The following is a 17,382-nucleotide window of genomic DNA, read 5'->3' on the forward strand; positions in this document are numbered from 1 at the left end:
CCTGGCCTGAAGTGGGGAAAGAGGTGGCTAAGAAGGAGACTGAAGGACGTAAAGAAAGGTCTATACCTCTGAAGGCAGAAACTGTGGGCAAGTCACTTACTTCTCAAGCTTTAGGTTTCCCACATATAAAGTGAATTGGTCCTAGCTCATGGGCTGGGTGTGGAGGATGAAATGAGATCGTGTCCATTAGACTCCTGGAGCAGAGTACGTGACTCCCAAATGTCAGGTGACCTCCCTATCTACCTCTCCAGCCTTCCCCTTGGAATAGACTGTTGGGACACCCTGAATTTTTTTTTTTTTAAGCGGTGATTCTCTGAATGTGGTTCTGGACACAGGGGCTCTGGGAAAATTCACCAAAACTCAATTCACAGAAAGTACATTCATCAATTTCATCTTGCCAAATGGTGATTTGGCTTCCAATCAATCAAACCTTGGCCAAGTTACTTTTGGCAAGTGAGCCTTCCTCCCAGAGGAATCCTCTAGGTGGACTGGGCTGATTGGAATGCAGGTTTAGTGAGATGCTCAGCTCAGGTGGCATGAAGGGCAGAAGCAGGGAGCAGCTTGCTTTCAGCATGATATTGCTGGATGCTGAGCCCTGCAGTTTGTGGCTGATGCCAGAGCTGTCTTGTCCTTTTCCCACTTCTCTTTCTGCTGCATTTGTGGCCATTAACACAAAGGAGTTCTTCACTGAGAGGAGGGAGGCTGCTGAAGTGGAAATGGAGCAAGGGTTGGGTGGAGCCGGGTGGAGGGCTGGCACACCAAGCCCAAGGAAAGAATCACTGCTTGATATTCCTGATGTTTCTTCCTCTTTGCCCAGACTTCCTGGGACTCTCTCTCTTCTTCTCCTTTAGCTTCTGTTTTCCTTGCAGAACATAAGGGGTCAGAAAGCAGGTAGAGTGAGAGGGCAAAGGGAAGGAGGCAGGAGACGGTAGGATAGAAGCCCTGGTTCATGAAGACACATGAACCCTGAACTTCCATATGGATGAAGATTCTTTGATTGCAAGCAAAGGAAACAAACTGGTTAATTCTCCTAAAGGAAGCTCCCAGTATGGAAGGGAGAAATGGGATGGGGGACAGGCAAGAACCAAGGCTGCATCCAGGGGCCCAGAAGCAGCTACCACATAGTGGTGGCCAATTAGGATGAGCCTGGTCAAGATGCAGCTGCAGCTGATTGTTTTCAGTCTCTGTGCCTATGCTCAAGATTCAAATTCCAGAAAGGGGCATCCTATGGCATCGCTTGCATTAGTCAACCTTTCATTGTCTGGAAAAGGGAGAGGTTCTAGTTACTTATCCCCCAGGCTGTACCCAATGGAGAAGACGTAGCTCCAATGGAGGAAACTGAATTGCTGAAGAGAAAATAGAGGGTAAGAAACCAGAAAATAATAAATCATGGCAAACAGGTATACAGTGTTGAGAATGTGCCAGTCTCTGAGCTAAGAGCATTACATCTATTAACTCCTTTAATCAGCCTATGTAGGCAATGAGGATATTGTTACCCCATTAGACAGATAAGGAAACTGAGATCCAGAAAAGTTAAATAATTATCCTAGGTCATCAAGCTAGTAAGTGGCGGTGCTGGGTTTTGAGTCAAAGTCTCATTCCTAATGCCTGTGCAATACTGTCCACTTCACTACTGCCCACTTGAAAAGCAAGCTTGGGAAAATCAAGGACCTTAGTGGTCCTAAAGAAGGCTAGTTTGCTCAGGGTTTCCGATAATAGAAGAAAACTAGAGAAAGCTGGTGGTTCCATTATTCAGGTCTCCCTATCTCCAAGGCCCCTCTACTGACTCCCATCTGAGTGAGGATGTCTGCGCCTGTGCTCCAGGGCAGGTGCCCCTGCTGAGGAGGCTGGGAGATGCTGGGGGAGGTAAACATGAGCTGCACTTAACAAGCAAAGGAAAGGAGAGGCGTTACACAGATTTAAGATTTAACAAAAGGGGAATTAAATTGACATTTTATTGACTTGCAGTGGGAGTTGTTAAAGACAGATTACTGCAGCAAGGGTTGAGTTTGATTGAAAGGACGGGAGAGAACTCAGCTTCCAAAAGCATCAAACTTGAAGGCCAGTAATACCCCAAGGGGCAAGGTGAGCACATAAATTTGAACTCATACAAGAATACTTTCCAGCACATGCACTCATACCACACATCACAAATAGCTCCCAGAAGCCAGGCCCAGAGACACCAGGTGAAATGAGGCGGTAAGAGCACAGCGCTCTAGATTTGACTCTTATCAACGTCCCGTCCCCACCCCAACCCGATGTCTGGCCCCACTGGGAGCTTCAGAGATGGAATTTCTCATACTTTAATGGAGAAATAGGGTCTTGAGGAAACACCCTTTTGCTTCCAGGAAGAAAATGATCCCATTTCAAAGCTGTCTCTTCAGGGACTCCCTGCATGCTTAGTGGCTCGCAGAGATGCAGCACTTGCTGGGAGGCCAGCAGCAGTCTGCAAAGGCCTTCTCGGGAGAGCCTAGCCCCGTGCGATTTGTCTTGGTGCAGGCGTGGGTGTGGGCGACACCCAGGGAACCTGGGAAAGGAAGAACAGAGACATGTGGAGAGGGGGCAAAGGGCAGGGATGAGACCAGATTACAAGGAGCAGCCTGGCTTAGATTGTCCTTGGAGATAGCACCACTCTGGTCTCTTGTTTCACACAGGTGTTCAAATGAGGGTCTGGATTCTAGGGTGGCTGATGATGATTCTTGTCTCAGGAAGCTTTTCCTCTGTGGGGGTGAGAGGTGACAAGCGTGCTAGCAGCCCTCGCTCTCGGCGCCTCCTCGGCCTCGGCGTCCACTCTGGCGGCGCTTGAGGAGCCCTTCAGCTCACCACTGCACCGTGGAAGCCTCTCGCTGGGCTGGCCAAGGCCGGAGCCGGCTCCCTCTGCTTGCGGGGAGGTGTGGAGGGAGAGGCGCGGGCGGCAACAGGGGCTGCGCGCAGCGCTCGCGGGCCAGCCTGAGTTCCGGGTAGGTGCGGGCTCGGTGGGCCCCGCACTCGGAGGGGCCGGCCGGCGCTGCCGGCCCCGGGCAGTGAGGGACTTAGCACCCAGGCCAGCAGCTGCGGAGGGTGCGCCGGGTCCCCCAGCAGTGCCGGCCGGCCGGCGCCTCGCTCGAATTCTCGCCGGGCCTCAGCTGCCTCCCGCGGGGCAGGGCTCGGGATCTGCAGCCCGCCATGTCCGAGTCTCCCCCCGCGCCTTGGGCTCCTGCGCGGCCAGAGCCTTCCCGACGAGCGCTGCCCCGTGCTCCGCGGCGCCCGGTCCCATCGACCGCCCAAGGGCTGAGGAGTGCAGGTGCACAGCTCGGGACTGGCAGGCAGCTCCGCCCCGGCCCTGGTGCGGGATCCACCAGGCGAAGCCAGCTGGGCTCCTGAGTTGGGTGGGGACTTGGAGAACTTTTATGTCTAGCTGGAGGATTGTATATGCACTAATCAGCACTATGTATCTAGCTAATCTGGTGGGGACTTGGAGAACCTTTATGTCTAGCTAAAGGATTGTAAATACACCAATCAGCACTCTGTGTCTAGCTCAAGGTTTGTAAATACACCAATCAGTGCTGTGTCTAGTTAATCTAGTGGGGACTTGGAGAACTTTTACCTCTAGCTAGAGGGTTGTAAATGCACCAATCAGCACTCTGTGTCTAGCTCAGGGATTGTAAATGCACCAATCAGCATCCTGTCAAAACAGACCAATCAGCTCTCTATAAAACGGACCAATCAGCTCTCTGTAAAATGGACCAATCAGCAGGATGTGGGTGGGGCCAGATAAGGGAATAAACGCACAATGGCAACCTGCTTGGGGCCTCTTGCACACGGTGGAAGCTTTGTTTTTTCGCTCTTTGTAGTAAATCTTGCTGCTGCTCATTGTTTGGGTCCACAGTGTCTTTATGAGCTGTAACACTCACTGCGAAGGTCTGCAGCTTCACTCCTGAGGCCAGCAAGACCACGAACCCACGGGGAGGAATGAACAACTCCCCACGGGAGGAACGAACAACTCCCCACACCTTAAAAGCTGTAACACTCACCGGGAAGATCTGCAGCTTCACTCTTGAAGCCAGTGAGACCACGAACCCACCAGAAGAAACTTCGAACACGTCCGAACGTCAGAAGGAACAAACTCCGTACACACCATCTTTAGGAACTGTAACACTCACGGTGAGGGTCTGCGGCTTCATTCTTGAAGTCAGTGAGACCAAGAGCCCACCAATTCTGGACACGGGCATCTCTGTGTATCCCTTGTGTGATACACTCCCTGCCCCTCTTGCTACACCTATGAAGGGCTGAGTCAGTGTTTGAATACCCCCTTCGCTTCTGCTCCTGCAGTGTTGAGAATGTGCTAGACTGTATGCTAAGTGAATTACATCTATCAACTCTTTTAATAGCTGTAGCTCCTGCCATTGGTGTCACATCTCTGAGAATCCTTCTGATGGCTCCCTTCCCCTCCTTAGCCCCGGCCCCCCAGGCAGCAGCTGCATCCTAATCACAGGCATCCATAGAAGAGCTATGACTCCAAATCTACAACCCTTCCCTCCCAGTTATCCTGTTGTCTTCCTGGGGGAGATCTGGTGCAGATAAGGGCATTAATTATGTCCTTATCTGCATTATTAACAGTGACTTCTCAGATTCCTCCCAGACATCTATTATAGTGTACTGCTGGGAGTGGCGGGGAGTGGCATTAAACATCCCTCTTACCTGTTCCTTTTCCTCCCTCTTTCCTACCAAGAGAACCGAGTTCTTCTCTTAGCTCTCGGGGCTTCTGCTGCACAGTGCCCCTTCCACCCGCTCTTCACTCCACTGTCCCAGGTTTTGCATCAGTTGAGCACAAGGGAAAAAGGAGCCTCTGGCTTAGCAAAAAAGATTTGAAGGTGACCTTCACTGAGCCCTGAAAGAGATAACAATCTCTCTGCAATCAACAAGGCTGACTCTTCTGGATACTAAAATAGCAACTGTGGAGTAAACCTTCCCCCCGTTTCCCTCTCTTTTTCTTCAGGACAACACAAAGAAATTCTAGGGGTGAACTGCGAAATCACAGTATCTTTTAACAGCCTGAAAGCCTGAAAAGAAAGTTCCTGTGTGTGCATTTGCAGCTCATCAGTACAGAAAAGCTAATTATCTCAGTACTGTTGCTGCCTCCTTGCATCCAGCAAACTCTGTCCTCACCATTATGATCTTATTGGTCCTATCAGCAACAGTGAGTCATGGAGGGCCCAGCAATGGTGCACCCCATTTTAGATAGGAGAGAAACAAGGTCCACGGAAGGAAGGTTATCCAGGGATAGAGTGGTCAGAGTCAGAGATGAATGTCTGTATCCTAACAATTTCACCCTAAGTGAAATCCTAAGGGTTTTTTCACTAAATTTCCACAGGGAATGGAATGACTTCTCTGGGCTTGATTGCTGGACCATGGACACATTGATATAGGGATTGCTATTTTACAGCAATCTTATCAGCTCTTGTTGGACCCTACTCTGTTCCTCTTCTCCTGATGCCGGGCCCAGAGATGTTGTGCAGTGACTATCATAGCATCCAGCAGGTAGTTGTAAAGGTAGGAACAGATGGAATGGGGAAGGAGTGATGCCTGTTGCATTTGGGGAGGGGAGGGAAGACTGCAGTTGTCACGATTGGAGTTACCAGGGATTTGGAACATGCATTTATATATGATGGCAAATGGGAAAGAAGAATCTGGCACATGAGATGACACATACATGTCCTTTTGAAGAAATAAAGTAAGAGGTGAGCCCAGGAAGATAATGGCCCAGCATTGAGGTCATATGGGGGCCCCCTCAACCCAGAAGACCCTCTGCAGCAATAATGAGAACTGATGGGTGGCACTGTTCAGGATCACGGAACAGAGAAGAATGCGTGCATAACTTACCTATGTGGAAAAGCTGATGGAAAGAGACCATGATCAGGTTCTAGGAGCATAAACTGTTAAAATTAGAAGGAGACTTCAAAGTCATCCAGATGAGAAAACTGAACTCAGTGACATGCCCAAAATGAACACTGCCACTAAGCAGCAGAATGGAACTAGAATTTAGTTCTAGTTCCCCCTCCCCAGATGCCACGGGCATCACTCCTTCCCCACTCCATCTGTTCCTACCTTGATAACTAGGTTCCTTCCAATACAGGGCTCTGTTCGGCATCCCCACTGATTAGGCTCAGGTCATTTGGCCAAATACACGTTTCTCTGTGATAAGAAATTAAGGCACCATTGTATTAAGAGCAGCTGAGTTTCCATTCTTCTGCTGCCTGGAGAGTGCATGCTTGAGGCTGGTAAAGCCCTAGCAGTATCCTGAAGACTATATTTGTGCCAAACCCCTTCCAGTAGATCTAAAATATGGCTGTTCAGAAGGGATAATAGTGAGGTTAAATGGGATAACAGGATAGATCAGTGTGGGAAATGTGGAAATCTATCCTTTAAAATTCCTTATAGATACTGACTTCCAGCAACAGCCACAATAGAGTAACTGGGATCGGATTTATGCTCTCACTTTAAACAACTAAACCATCAAAACAAAATGCATGAAACAATAGTTTACAGACAGCAGATAGCGCAGGAGTATGAGCTCTAAGAAAAAGAAAACAAAAGAGGTGAGTCCTAGGATTGTACCAGCTTAATCCTGGAGGCAGTTTCTAAGCCACAGTGTGAGGTGAGGGTGAGGGGAGAAAAATGTGGCTTGGTAATCTTGTTCACTTGAGAAGACAGTATCAGACTTTGGGGAGAACAAGGTAACTTGAATTTGCAGGGCAGAGTGTGGACTTGCCCAGAGAGCGATCTCTAGCGATCTGTAGCAATGTCTTCTTGAAGCTTGGGCTGAGTACTGATAAGCACATGCATGAAAGGAAACTCACCACGGCGGGTGAAAACCCAGTAGAAAGCAGTAGACTAAACAATTGCTAGAGCTCACAGAAGGGTGGGAATAATTCATATTCCCACCAGCTAGAGTGGAAAGGGCTCCTGATAAATAAGGTATGGAGTGGAATCCTCAGAAGAGCGTTCCTCAGTAGTAGAGCCAAAACAACCCTAGACTGATAGTTGTTCTGGACCTGCCCTAACAAAGTTTCAAAGCAAGCCTCAAAAATATTCAACGGACTTTGAGTAACTTAACTGTGTATGAGAGCACATGCAATACATATATAACTATAAGGCATTGGAAGAAGCAAGAAAATAAGATGAACAACTGAGGGAAAAATCAATTTGTAGAAATAGACTCCGACATTACAAAGATGATGGAATTAGCAGACAAATATATCAAAAGAATTATAAAAATGATCTGTATATCCAAGAAAGAACATAAGAATAGGAGAAGGAGAGATATAGAGGATATAAAAAAAGGTCAAGTGAAACTTTTAGAGATGAAAAACACAACAACTGAAATGAAAAAATACACTGGGTGGAATTGACAGTGGATAAGATGCTACAGAAGTGAATATCAGTGAACTTAAAGTAATAGCATAGGCTGGGCACGGTGGCTCAGGCCTGTAATCCCAACACTTTGGGAGGCCGAGGTGGGCGGATCACCTGAGGTCAGGAGTTTAAGACCTGCCTGACCAACATGGTGAAACCCTGTCTCTCCAAAAATACAAAAATTAGTCATGGTGGTGGCATGCGCCTGTAATCCCAGCTACCCAGGTGGGTGAAGCAGGAGAATCGCTGGAACCTGGGAAGCAGAGGTTGCAGTAAGCCGAGATCATGCCACTGAACTCCAGACTGGGCGACAGAGCAAAACTCCATCTCAAAAAACAAACAAACAAACAAACAAACAAACAAAAAAATAAAAATAATTCAAAATTAGGCACAGGAGAAAAAGACTTAAAAAAAGAAACAGAATTGTGCGTGACTAGTGGTATAATAGTAAGTGGCCTATTGCATGTAATTGTAATTACAGAAAGAGAGGAGAAAAGGTTAGGACAGAAAAATATTTCCAGAAATAACTGCCAAAAATTTTCTAAATTTGATGAAAAATCTGAACCTATAGATCCAACAATATCAACAATACTAAAGTTGAAAAAGCATAAGGAAAATTACATCAAGGCACATTATAATCAAATTGTTTTTATTTTATTTTATTTTGTTTTATTTTATTATTATTATGCTTTAAGTTTTAGGGTACATGTGCACAATGTGCAGGTTAGTTACATATGTATACATGTGCCATGCTGGTGTGCTGCACCCATTAACTCGTCATTTTTAGCATTAGGTATATCTCCAAAAGCTATCCCTCTCCCCTCCCCCCACCCCACAGCAGTCCCCAGAGTGTGATGTTCCCCTTCCTGTGTCCATGTGTTCTCGTTGTTCAATTCCCACCTATGAGTGAGAATATGTGGTGTTTGGTTTTTTGTTCTTGCGATAGTTTACTGAGAATGATGATTTCCAATTTCATCCATGTTCCTACAAAGGACATGAACTCATCATTTTTTATGGCTGCATAGTATTCCATGGTGTATATGTGCCACATTTTCTTAATCCAGTCTATCATTGTTGGACATTTGGGTTGGTTCCAAGTCTTTGCTATTGTGAATAGTGCCGCAATAAATATACGTGTGCATGTGTCTTTATAGCAGCATGATTTATAGTCCTTTGGGTATATATCCAGTAATGGGATGGCTGGGTCAAATGGTATTTCTAGTTCTAGATCCCTGAGGAATCGCCACACTGACTTCCACAATGGTTGAACTAGTTTACAGTCCCACCAACAGTGTAAAAGTGTTCCTATTTCTCCACATCCTCTCCAGCACCTGTTGTTTCCTGACTTTTTAATGATTGCCATTCTAACTGGCATGAGATGGTATCTCATTGTGGTTTTGATTTGCGTTTCTCTGATGGCCAGTGATGGTGAGCATTTTTTCATGTGTTTTTTGGCTGCATAAATGTCTTCTTCACAGAATTGGAAAAAACTACTTTGAAGTTAATTTGGGACCAAAAAAGAGCCCGCATCGCCAAGTCGATCCTAAGCCAAAAGAACAAAGCTGGAGGCATCACGCTACCTGACTTCAAACTATACTACAAGGCTACAGTAACCAAAACAGCATGGTACTGGTACCAAAACAGACATATAGATCAATGGAACAGAACAGAGCCCTCAGAAATAATGCTGCATATCTGTAACTATCTGATCTTTGACAAACCTGAGAAAAACAAGCAATGGGGAAAGTATTCCCTATTTAATAAATGGTGCTGGGAAAACTGGCTAGCCATATGTAGAAAGCTGAAACTGGATCGCTTCCTTACACCTTATATAAAAATTAATTCAAGATGGATTAAAGACTTAAATGTTAGACCTAAAACCATAAAAACCCTAGAAGAAAACCTAGGCATTATCATTCAGGACATAGGCATGGGCAAGGACTTCATGTCTAAAACACCAAAAGCAATGGCAACAAAAGCCAGAATTGACAAATGGGATCTAATTAAACTAAAGAGCTTCTGCACAGCAAAAGAAACTACCATCAGGGTGAACAGGCAACCTACAAAATGGGAGAAAATTTTCACAACCTACTCATCTGACAAAGGGCTAATATCCAGAATCTACAATGAACTCAAACAAATTTACAAGAAAAAAGCAAACAACCCCATCAAAAAGTGGGTGAAGGATATAATCAAATTGTTAAAAGCCAGAGATAATCAGGAAATTATGAAAGTAGCCAAAAACATGCTCTGCACAAAGTGGCAAAGATACAATTATAGCAGACTTCTTATCATAAACTAAGCAAACCAGAAGATAACAGAGCAACATTTTAAGGTATGATAGAAAAAAAAAAGCAATTCTCCATCTAGAATTCTATCCCTAGCAAAAATATATTTTATTTATTTATGTATTCATTTTCCCCACATACATCAGATAAGAGCAAAAGACTTCATATTGCTCATTAGTTCTTTTTTTTTTGAAACAGAGTCTCATTCTCATTAGTGTTAGAAATATCTTTTAAAATGAAGATGAAATGAAAACTTTTTGAGACAAACAAAAGGTGAGTGAATATATCACAGCAGACCAGAACTGGAAAAAAAAAGTAAGTTCTTTAGGTAGAAGAAATATGAGAACAGATGAAAGTTTAGATCTATGCAGAGGAATGAAGAGTTCTCCAAGTACTAAATATATGGATGGATATAAAACAAATTCTTTCTCATTTTTAAATGCATGACTTAATAATTAATTGTTTTACATAAAAATAATAGCAATGTAACTTATGGTTTATTGGGTGAAATAAATGTGTGACAACAGCAAAAAAGATACTAGGAAGAAATAGAAATAAACTACTGTAAGATTCTTACACTATATGTAAGAAGATATTATATTGTTGGAAGGCAGATTGGGATAACTTAACAGACCCCAAAGTAATCACTAAAAAAATGAAACAAAGAGAGTGTAGCTAATATTGGAGATAAAATGGTGTCCTAAAAATACAGTAAGAAAAAAATGGAAAAACAAGGAAAAAAGAACATATGAGATAAATAGAAAACAAATAAGGCTGGGTGTGGTGGCTCATGCCTGTAATCCCAGCACTTTGGGAGGCCAAGGTGGATGGATCACGAGGTCAGGAGATCGAGAACATCCTGGCTAACACGGTGAAACCGCGTCTCTTCTAAAAACACAAAAAATTAGCCGGGCATGGTGGCGGGAGCCTGTAGTCCCAGCTACTCGGGAGGCTGAGGCAGGTGAATGGCGTGAACCCAGGAGGCGGAGCTTGCAGTGAGCCGAGATCGCACCACTGCACTCTAGCCTGGGTGACAGTGCGAGATGCCATCTCAAAAAAAAAAAAAAAAAAAAAAGAAAGAAAGAAAACAAATAATAAGATGGTAGATTTAAATTTAATCATACAAATGATTACATTAAATGTAAATTGTCTAAACATTCAAAATAAAAGAATTGTCAGATTGGATATAAAAAGGCAAAACCCACTACATATTACCTGTAAGAAACCCACTTCAAATACAAAGACAAAGATAGGCTAAAAGTAAAAGTATGGAAAAAATATGCTATGCTAATGCTGAGACAAAGAAAGCTTATGTGGCTTTATTAATATGAGACAAATCAGACTTCAGGATAAGAAAAATTACCATAGATAAAGAAGGGCATTATATAATGATAAAAGGGGTCAATTCACCAAGAGGACATAAAATTTCTTAATGCATGTATACCTAAACATAAAGGTTCAGAATAAACAAAGCAAAACAGATAGAACTGAAAGAAGAAATAGAAAAACCCACAATTACAGTTGGAGACTTCAATAGTCCTCTCTCGAAAAATTTATAGAACAATTCTACAAAAAAAATCTGCAAGTATCTAGAGGTCATAAGCACTATTAGCAAACTTGATCTCATTAATATTTATAAAACATTTTATCCAACAAGAGCAGACTGCATATTCTTTTCAAGTGCAAGAAATAATGTGCAAGGCCTTCACACTGAAAAATATAAAACATTGCTGAAAGAGACTAAAAAAGACTTAAATAAATGGAGATATGTATTATGTTCATGGATCAGAATCCTTAAAACTGATTAATAAGACAAATACCATGATAAAAAATCACGAGGTCAGGAGATCGAGACCATCCTAGCTAACATGGTGAAACCCCATCTCTACTGAAAATAGAAAAAATTAGCCGGGCGTGGTGGCGGGCGCCTGTAGTCCCAGCTACTCGGGAGGCTGAGGCAGGAGAATGGCGTGAACCCAGGAGGCGGAGCTTGCAGTGAGCTGAGATCGGGCCACTGCACTCCAGCCTGGGCGAAAGAGCAAGACTCCGTCTCAAAAAAAAAAAAAAAAAAAAAAAAAGGGCAAAGATTTAAACAGTCATGTCACCAAAGAAGACATATAAATAGCAAATGAGCACCTGAAAAGATGATCAACATTATTATTCATTGGGGAGATGCAAATTAATGCTGCAGTGAGCTACCACTATCACTAACATTTAAAGAACTGATGATTTTAAGTTTTGATGAAGATGTGCAGCAGTGTGAACTGTCATACCTTGCTGCTGAGAATGCAGCAGCACTCAGCACAGTGCAGCAAAGCACTCAGCACAGCCACTTTGGGAAGCAGTTTGGCAGTCTCTTTCTTTCTTTTTATTTTTTGAGACGGAGTCTCGCTCTGTCACCCAGGCTGGAGTGCAGTGGCACGAACTCGGCTCACTGCAACCTCCGCCTCCGGGTTCAAGCAATTCTTCTGCTTCAGCCTCCCGAGTAGCTGGGATTACGGGTACATGCCTGGCTAACTTTTTTTATTTTTAGTAGAGACGGGGTTTCTCCATGTTGGCCAGGCTGGTCTCAAACTCCTGACTTCAAGTGGTCTGTTTGCCTCAGCCTCCCAAAGTGCTGGGATAACAGGTGTGAGTCATCGAGCCCAGCAGCAGTTTTTAAAAAGTTAAATACAGTTTTGCTATTCCACCCAGAAATCCCACTCCTAGGTATTCACTTGAGAGGAATGAAAACCTTAGGTCAGCCCAAAGACATACTCAAATGCTCATAGCAATTGTATTCTTATTGGACCCAAGTTGGAAATAACCCTCATGTCTAATGACAAATAAATGGATAAGCAAATTGTGGCAAATGAACATAATGGAATACTATTCAGCAGTGAAAAGAAATGAGCTACTGGCATAAGCAACATGAAGAATCTCAAAAACATGGTGCTAAGTGAAGGAAGCCAGGCACAAAAGTCTCCATAGCTAATCATTTCATTTATGTGACCTTCTGAAAAAGCCAAAACTACGGCAGCAGAAAGCATAACAGTGGTTGCCATGGAGGGAGGAGGAGAAGATAGTCTGAAAAGAAGCACAAGGAATAGAAATACTATGTGTCATGACTGTAGTGGTGTTTACACACCCATGTGTATCTGTCAAAATGCACTGAGTTATATGCTAAAATTTGATGAAATTTATTGTATGTAAATTACATCTCACTAAAGGTAATTTATCTGTAACAGCATCTGAAACAGGCGCCTCCTCTGCTTGGTTTAGATGCTGTTAAGTCTTACGTGGCCTTCTATATATGGTCGCTCCCAGCTCTCCACTTCTCGTGTTGTAGAAAACTATTGATATCTGCAGGGCGGTCCTTGCGGGTGGAGGGTTGAAGTGGAACATGCAGAAGTCTGGGAGGGTTGTGTCTGTCTGCATGAGAAGGATGGTCAAACACTCAAAACCCCTCTATGCAGCTTCTTCTGGGAGGACAGCTAGTGTGTTTAGGAAAAAGAGCAATTCTGTGTCTCTCCTGAAACTACATATCAAAGGGACCAAGAGGTGAGAAGTATGACAAGGATGCTGGAAGCAACTCTGACAGTGGCATCTGAGCTTTGGGAATACCAGCTATGGTGTCTTCCCTGCTGAAATGTTCACAGGAAGCAGGGTTGGGAGGCCTCTGACATGGCCTCTCGTTATCATTTTTAGACATCGGCGGTAGGGGGCTTTTGAAGGCCAAATTTTATATGGAGGGGCCTGTAATCGGAGGCTGCAGTCCTTTGACAGTTTGTTGTAAAGTCCAAATCCCGTAGCTTGTGTTACAGGATTGCATTGTGTCCCCATTGATAAGTGGAAGTCCTAACCCCCAGCACTTGAGACTGACACCTTATTTGGAAATAGAGTCCTTGCAGATGAGTTCGTTAAGATGAAGTCATGCTAGAGTCAGGTGAGAACACCATATGAAGATTGGAGCTTGGCTTCCACAAGCCAATAATCTGCCAGAAGCTAGGAGAGGGGCCTGGAATAGATAGTGTTTTGACCTCTAGTGTTGGTCAAAGTAGGCTTCAGGAGACTGCCACAGAATGGGTGGCTTCCCTGACCTCCCCATATTCCTAGATATCCTCGTATCTCTTCCTTGGAATCTGAGAAGCCGAGTTCACAAAAGAGCTCACCTTCCTATGAGAATCTAATGCTGCTGCTGATCTGACAGGAGGTGGAGCTTGGGAGGTAATGCTTGCTCACCTGCCCTCCACTCACCTCCTGCTGTACAGCCCGGTTCTTACCCGTCTGCGGCCTGGGGGTGGGGGAACTTTGCTCTAAAGCCTCCAGTTGGCAGTAGCCCCAGGCTCCCTTTGCAGGGTTGCTGCCCACCCTTCCCATGCTGGAGCTCTTTGTTTCAGCAGCACTGTTGCTCAGGAAATCATTTGTGGAACAGCCTTTTGGATGGTTGCTTACTGGTCAGGCTTCCCAGAAAGCCAGGAAGAGATACAAGGATATCTGGGAACACAGGGAGGTTGGGGAAGCCACCCATTCTGTGGCAGTCTCCTGGAGCCTACTTTGACCTACACTAGGAGGTACAGAGACTCTGCAAAAGACCCTAGATTTGGCCCCCTCGGGACATATCCTGAGCTTAAGGGACTTTTCTCCATGATATTAATAGTTGCCAAAAGTGGAAGTGTGATCCGCCAGTGGCTTTCACTCAGGGTGACACTCATCTTCTGATCTCAGTAAATAAATTAGTATTCATAAAACACTTAGAACTGCACTGGCACCCGGAAAGCACTATGTGAGTATTACCTCCCGACCTGGCTAAGGGATGTCTTCCTTTGGGTTCCAGCTTTTAGACAATTGCTTTTCATTCACACACTGGGCTCTGATCCAGTTCTCAAGTTTAGCATCTCCTCTTTAACAAGCATCCACTACAAATGTTAGTGAAAGAGAAAAAAAAAAAAAGCTCATTTGGATCTCTTTTCTTAATCAGAAACTGTGACTGTGGCCAGAAGTGAGGGCTTAATGGATTCGCCAATATACCCACTAAAAATGAATAAATATATGAAAGAAACTCTGGATGGATGAATGTGTAGGTGGGTGGATGGGTGGGTGGATGGATGGATAGAAGAATTTGGCTTGACTCAGGTAAGAAGGTAAAGTGAAGGGTGAATTGCCTACAAGGTATATGCATGTCTGGGGAGAGGAAATTTTGGAGGATTTAAGTGTATGCTTGTGTGTCCTTTGGCCCTCCTCAAATAAGGACTCCATGATAGATTGAGATTTTATAGGTTTAATATTCCCTCCCAACTTCATGTACATTACATCTGGATAAAAGGAGCTATAAATCTCTCCAGGCAGAACGTGCCTCAGCCCTGCCTTTCTACCTTCTCACTGAGATCTTACTTGGAAATACAACTGAACACTCAGTGATGAATCATAGCATCTGTGGAACAGTCCAGATAAGGAACAATTTGCATTTTCATGTGATAATTCACTATTCTTGCCATTTTCAAATTACTTTAGAGCCACATTAATTCTATTGCCATATACTGCCACTGTGCACCCAAGTCACCAGGAGATGGGGATTCAAGTGGCAGGTTTGTCTGGCTTTACAGGAGTGGGAAGTGCTCCCCCTCAACCGCCCAGTAACACAAAACATAGGGAAATGGAGCTGCCCCGCAGAGAGCCCATCTCCTAGCAGATCCCCCGAGAAAGGTTGCAGCTTCAAAACTATCTTGCATTTTCATTCTCCATGTCTGTATGTCACTTGCTTAAAAATAAGCTAAGCATACATCACTCCTCCTCCATTCCCCCACGTCACACTGCGGAGGAGACCTTTTCAGGTAGCTCTTCCTCCCTCTCTGTTTCAGGAAGTATATGTGTCGGAAGAGGTTGCAAGCGACAACACCCCATGGCTCCCGTAAAAGGGGTCTTTATGGGAGAAGGGTTTTCTTGGCTGGATGGAGCGCCCCAGCTCTGCAGAGGAATCTACTGTCTAATGCTCATCTTCATTCTTCCCAGTGGCCATAGCTACTTCAAAGAGGCCCAATGTGGCCATAGAGACTAGTCTACCATCCAGCCACAGGGGACTCTGGCAGAGAAGGACAATGTCGAATAAAGACAAAATTAATCCCGATCTCTCCAAGTGGGCTCCTCTACTATAATACCTCCAGACAAAGACATTTCATGGTGTGATGCTATCCCCCTCCTTCACAATCCAGGAAGTTTTTCGTACTCATCAGTAATACTTCTTGCTACAGTGCAAATCCGTTTCCTTGCCCAGAAGCAGAGAAGAGTCATTCTTGCACTCTCGAATCTACACATCCCTGCATTCCTTAAACAAATTCTCAGAATGCTATCAAATAAATTAATGAAGAGCCTTTTAAAAATGAGAAGAATTTCTGCTTCTCTCTCCTAATTTGCATTTGTCCGTTTTCTGAGTTTCCATTCTATTAAACTTTAATTTCCTCTCCTCTCATCCCCAGTCCTTTAGGAAGTCTTAGGTTGGAATTTTACTTTACACAGTCAGAATCTCTTGGGCTCCAGTAGATTACACTTATGGACAGGCAGGATGTATTTTGTCCCTGAAGCGAGTTTTAGATTGCCCAGCCGACTTCTTAGGGAAAACAGGTCTAAAGCAGAGGGTGCGAATGTGGACGATGGGGAAGCAGCTTTAAGTTCTGTTTATTCTGGATATATTACTCTTTTATGCCCAGTTTGCAGCAGTTGTATGTGTGCTTTTTAAAATTTTGTTTCACTGTGGTAAGAACACTTAACATGAGATCTACCTTCTTCACACATTTTTAAGTGTACAGTACAGTGTTGTTGACTATAGGTGCATTGTCGTACAGCAGATCTCTACAGCTTATTCATTTTGCTCAATTGAAATGTTATGCCTCTTATTAGTAACTCCCCATTTCTTCCTCCCCACCCCCACCAACTCCAGCCCCTGGCAACCATCACTGCATTCTTTGATTCTGTGAATTTGACTATTTTAGATACTTCATGTAAGTGGAGGGACACATCATTTGTGTACTTTCTGCAACTGGCTTATTTCATGTAGCATAATGTCCTTAAGGTTCACCCATATTGCATGCTGCAGTTGCATATTGCAGAGTTTCCTTCTTTTTAAAGGCTAAATAGTATTTTTTTTCTCGTTTCTTTATCCATTTATCTGTAGATGGACATTTAGGCTGTTTCCACAACTTGATTATTGAGAATAATGCTATAATGAGCATGAGAGTGCTAATATCTCTTTGAGATTTTTTTTTTTTTTGAGACAGAGTCTCGCTTTGCCACCCAGGCTGGAGTACGATGATGCAATCTTGCCTCATTGCAACCTCCACCTCCCGGGTTCAAGCAATTCTCCTGCCTCAGCCTCCCAAGTACCTGGGACTACAGGCATGTGCCACCATGTCCGGCTAATGTTTATATTTTTAGTAGAGACGGTGTTTCACCATGTTGGTCAGGCTGGTCTCGAACTCAAGACCTCGTGATCGGTGCACCTCGGCCTCCCAAAGTGCTGGGATTACAGGCATGAGCCACCCCGCTCGGCTGAGATTTTGATTTTAATTCTTTTCAATAGATAATCAGAAGTGGGATTGCTAAGCCATATAGTAGTTTATTTTTGATTTCGTGAGGAACCGCCATGCTGTTCTTCGTAGTGGTTGTACCATTTTGCATTCCCACCAATAGTGTGCAAGGGTTTCAAATTCTCTTACATTTTCAC

General features: G+C 44.2%; 1 long non-coding RNA gene across 1 annotated transcript in view; it reads left to right on the top strand.

The window, feature by feature from the left end:
* Positions 1-3,767: 3,767 nt before the first annotated feature.
* LOC134810493 (uncharacterized) overlaps positions 3,768-17,382 on the top strand; it is a 38,923-nt gene continuing 25,308 nt past the window's right edge. The window contains exon 1 of the long non-coding RNA XR_010158737.1: positions 3,768-4,143. This is a non-coding gene — a long non-coding RNA (uncharacterized LOC134810493). The remainder of the gene's footprint in view (positions 4,144-17,382) is intronic.

This window comes from Pan troglodytes, chromosome 6 (genome assembly GCF_028858775.2).
Source record: "Pan troglodytes isolate AG18354 chromosome 6, NHGRI_mPanTro3-v2.0_pri, whole genome shotgun sequence".
NCBI classification, from domain to species: Eukaryota; Metazoa; Chordata; class Mammalia; order Primates; family Hominidae; genus Pan; species Pan troglodytes.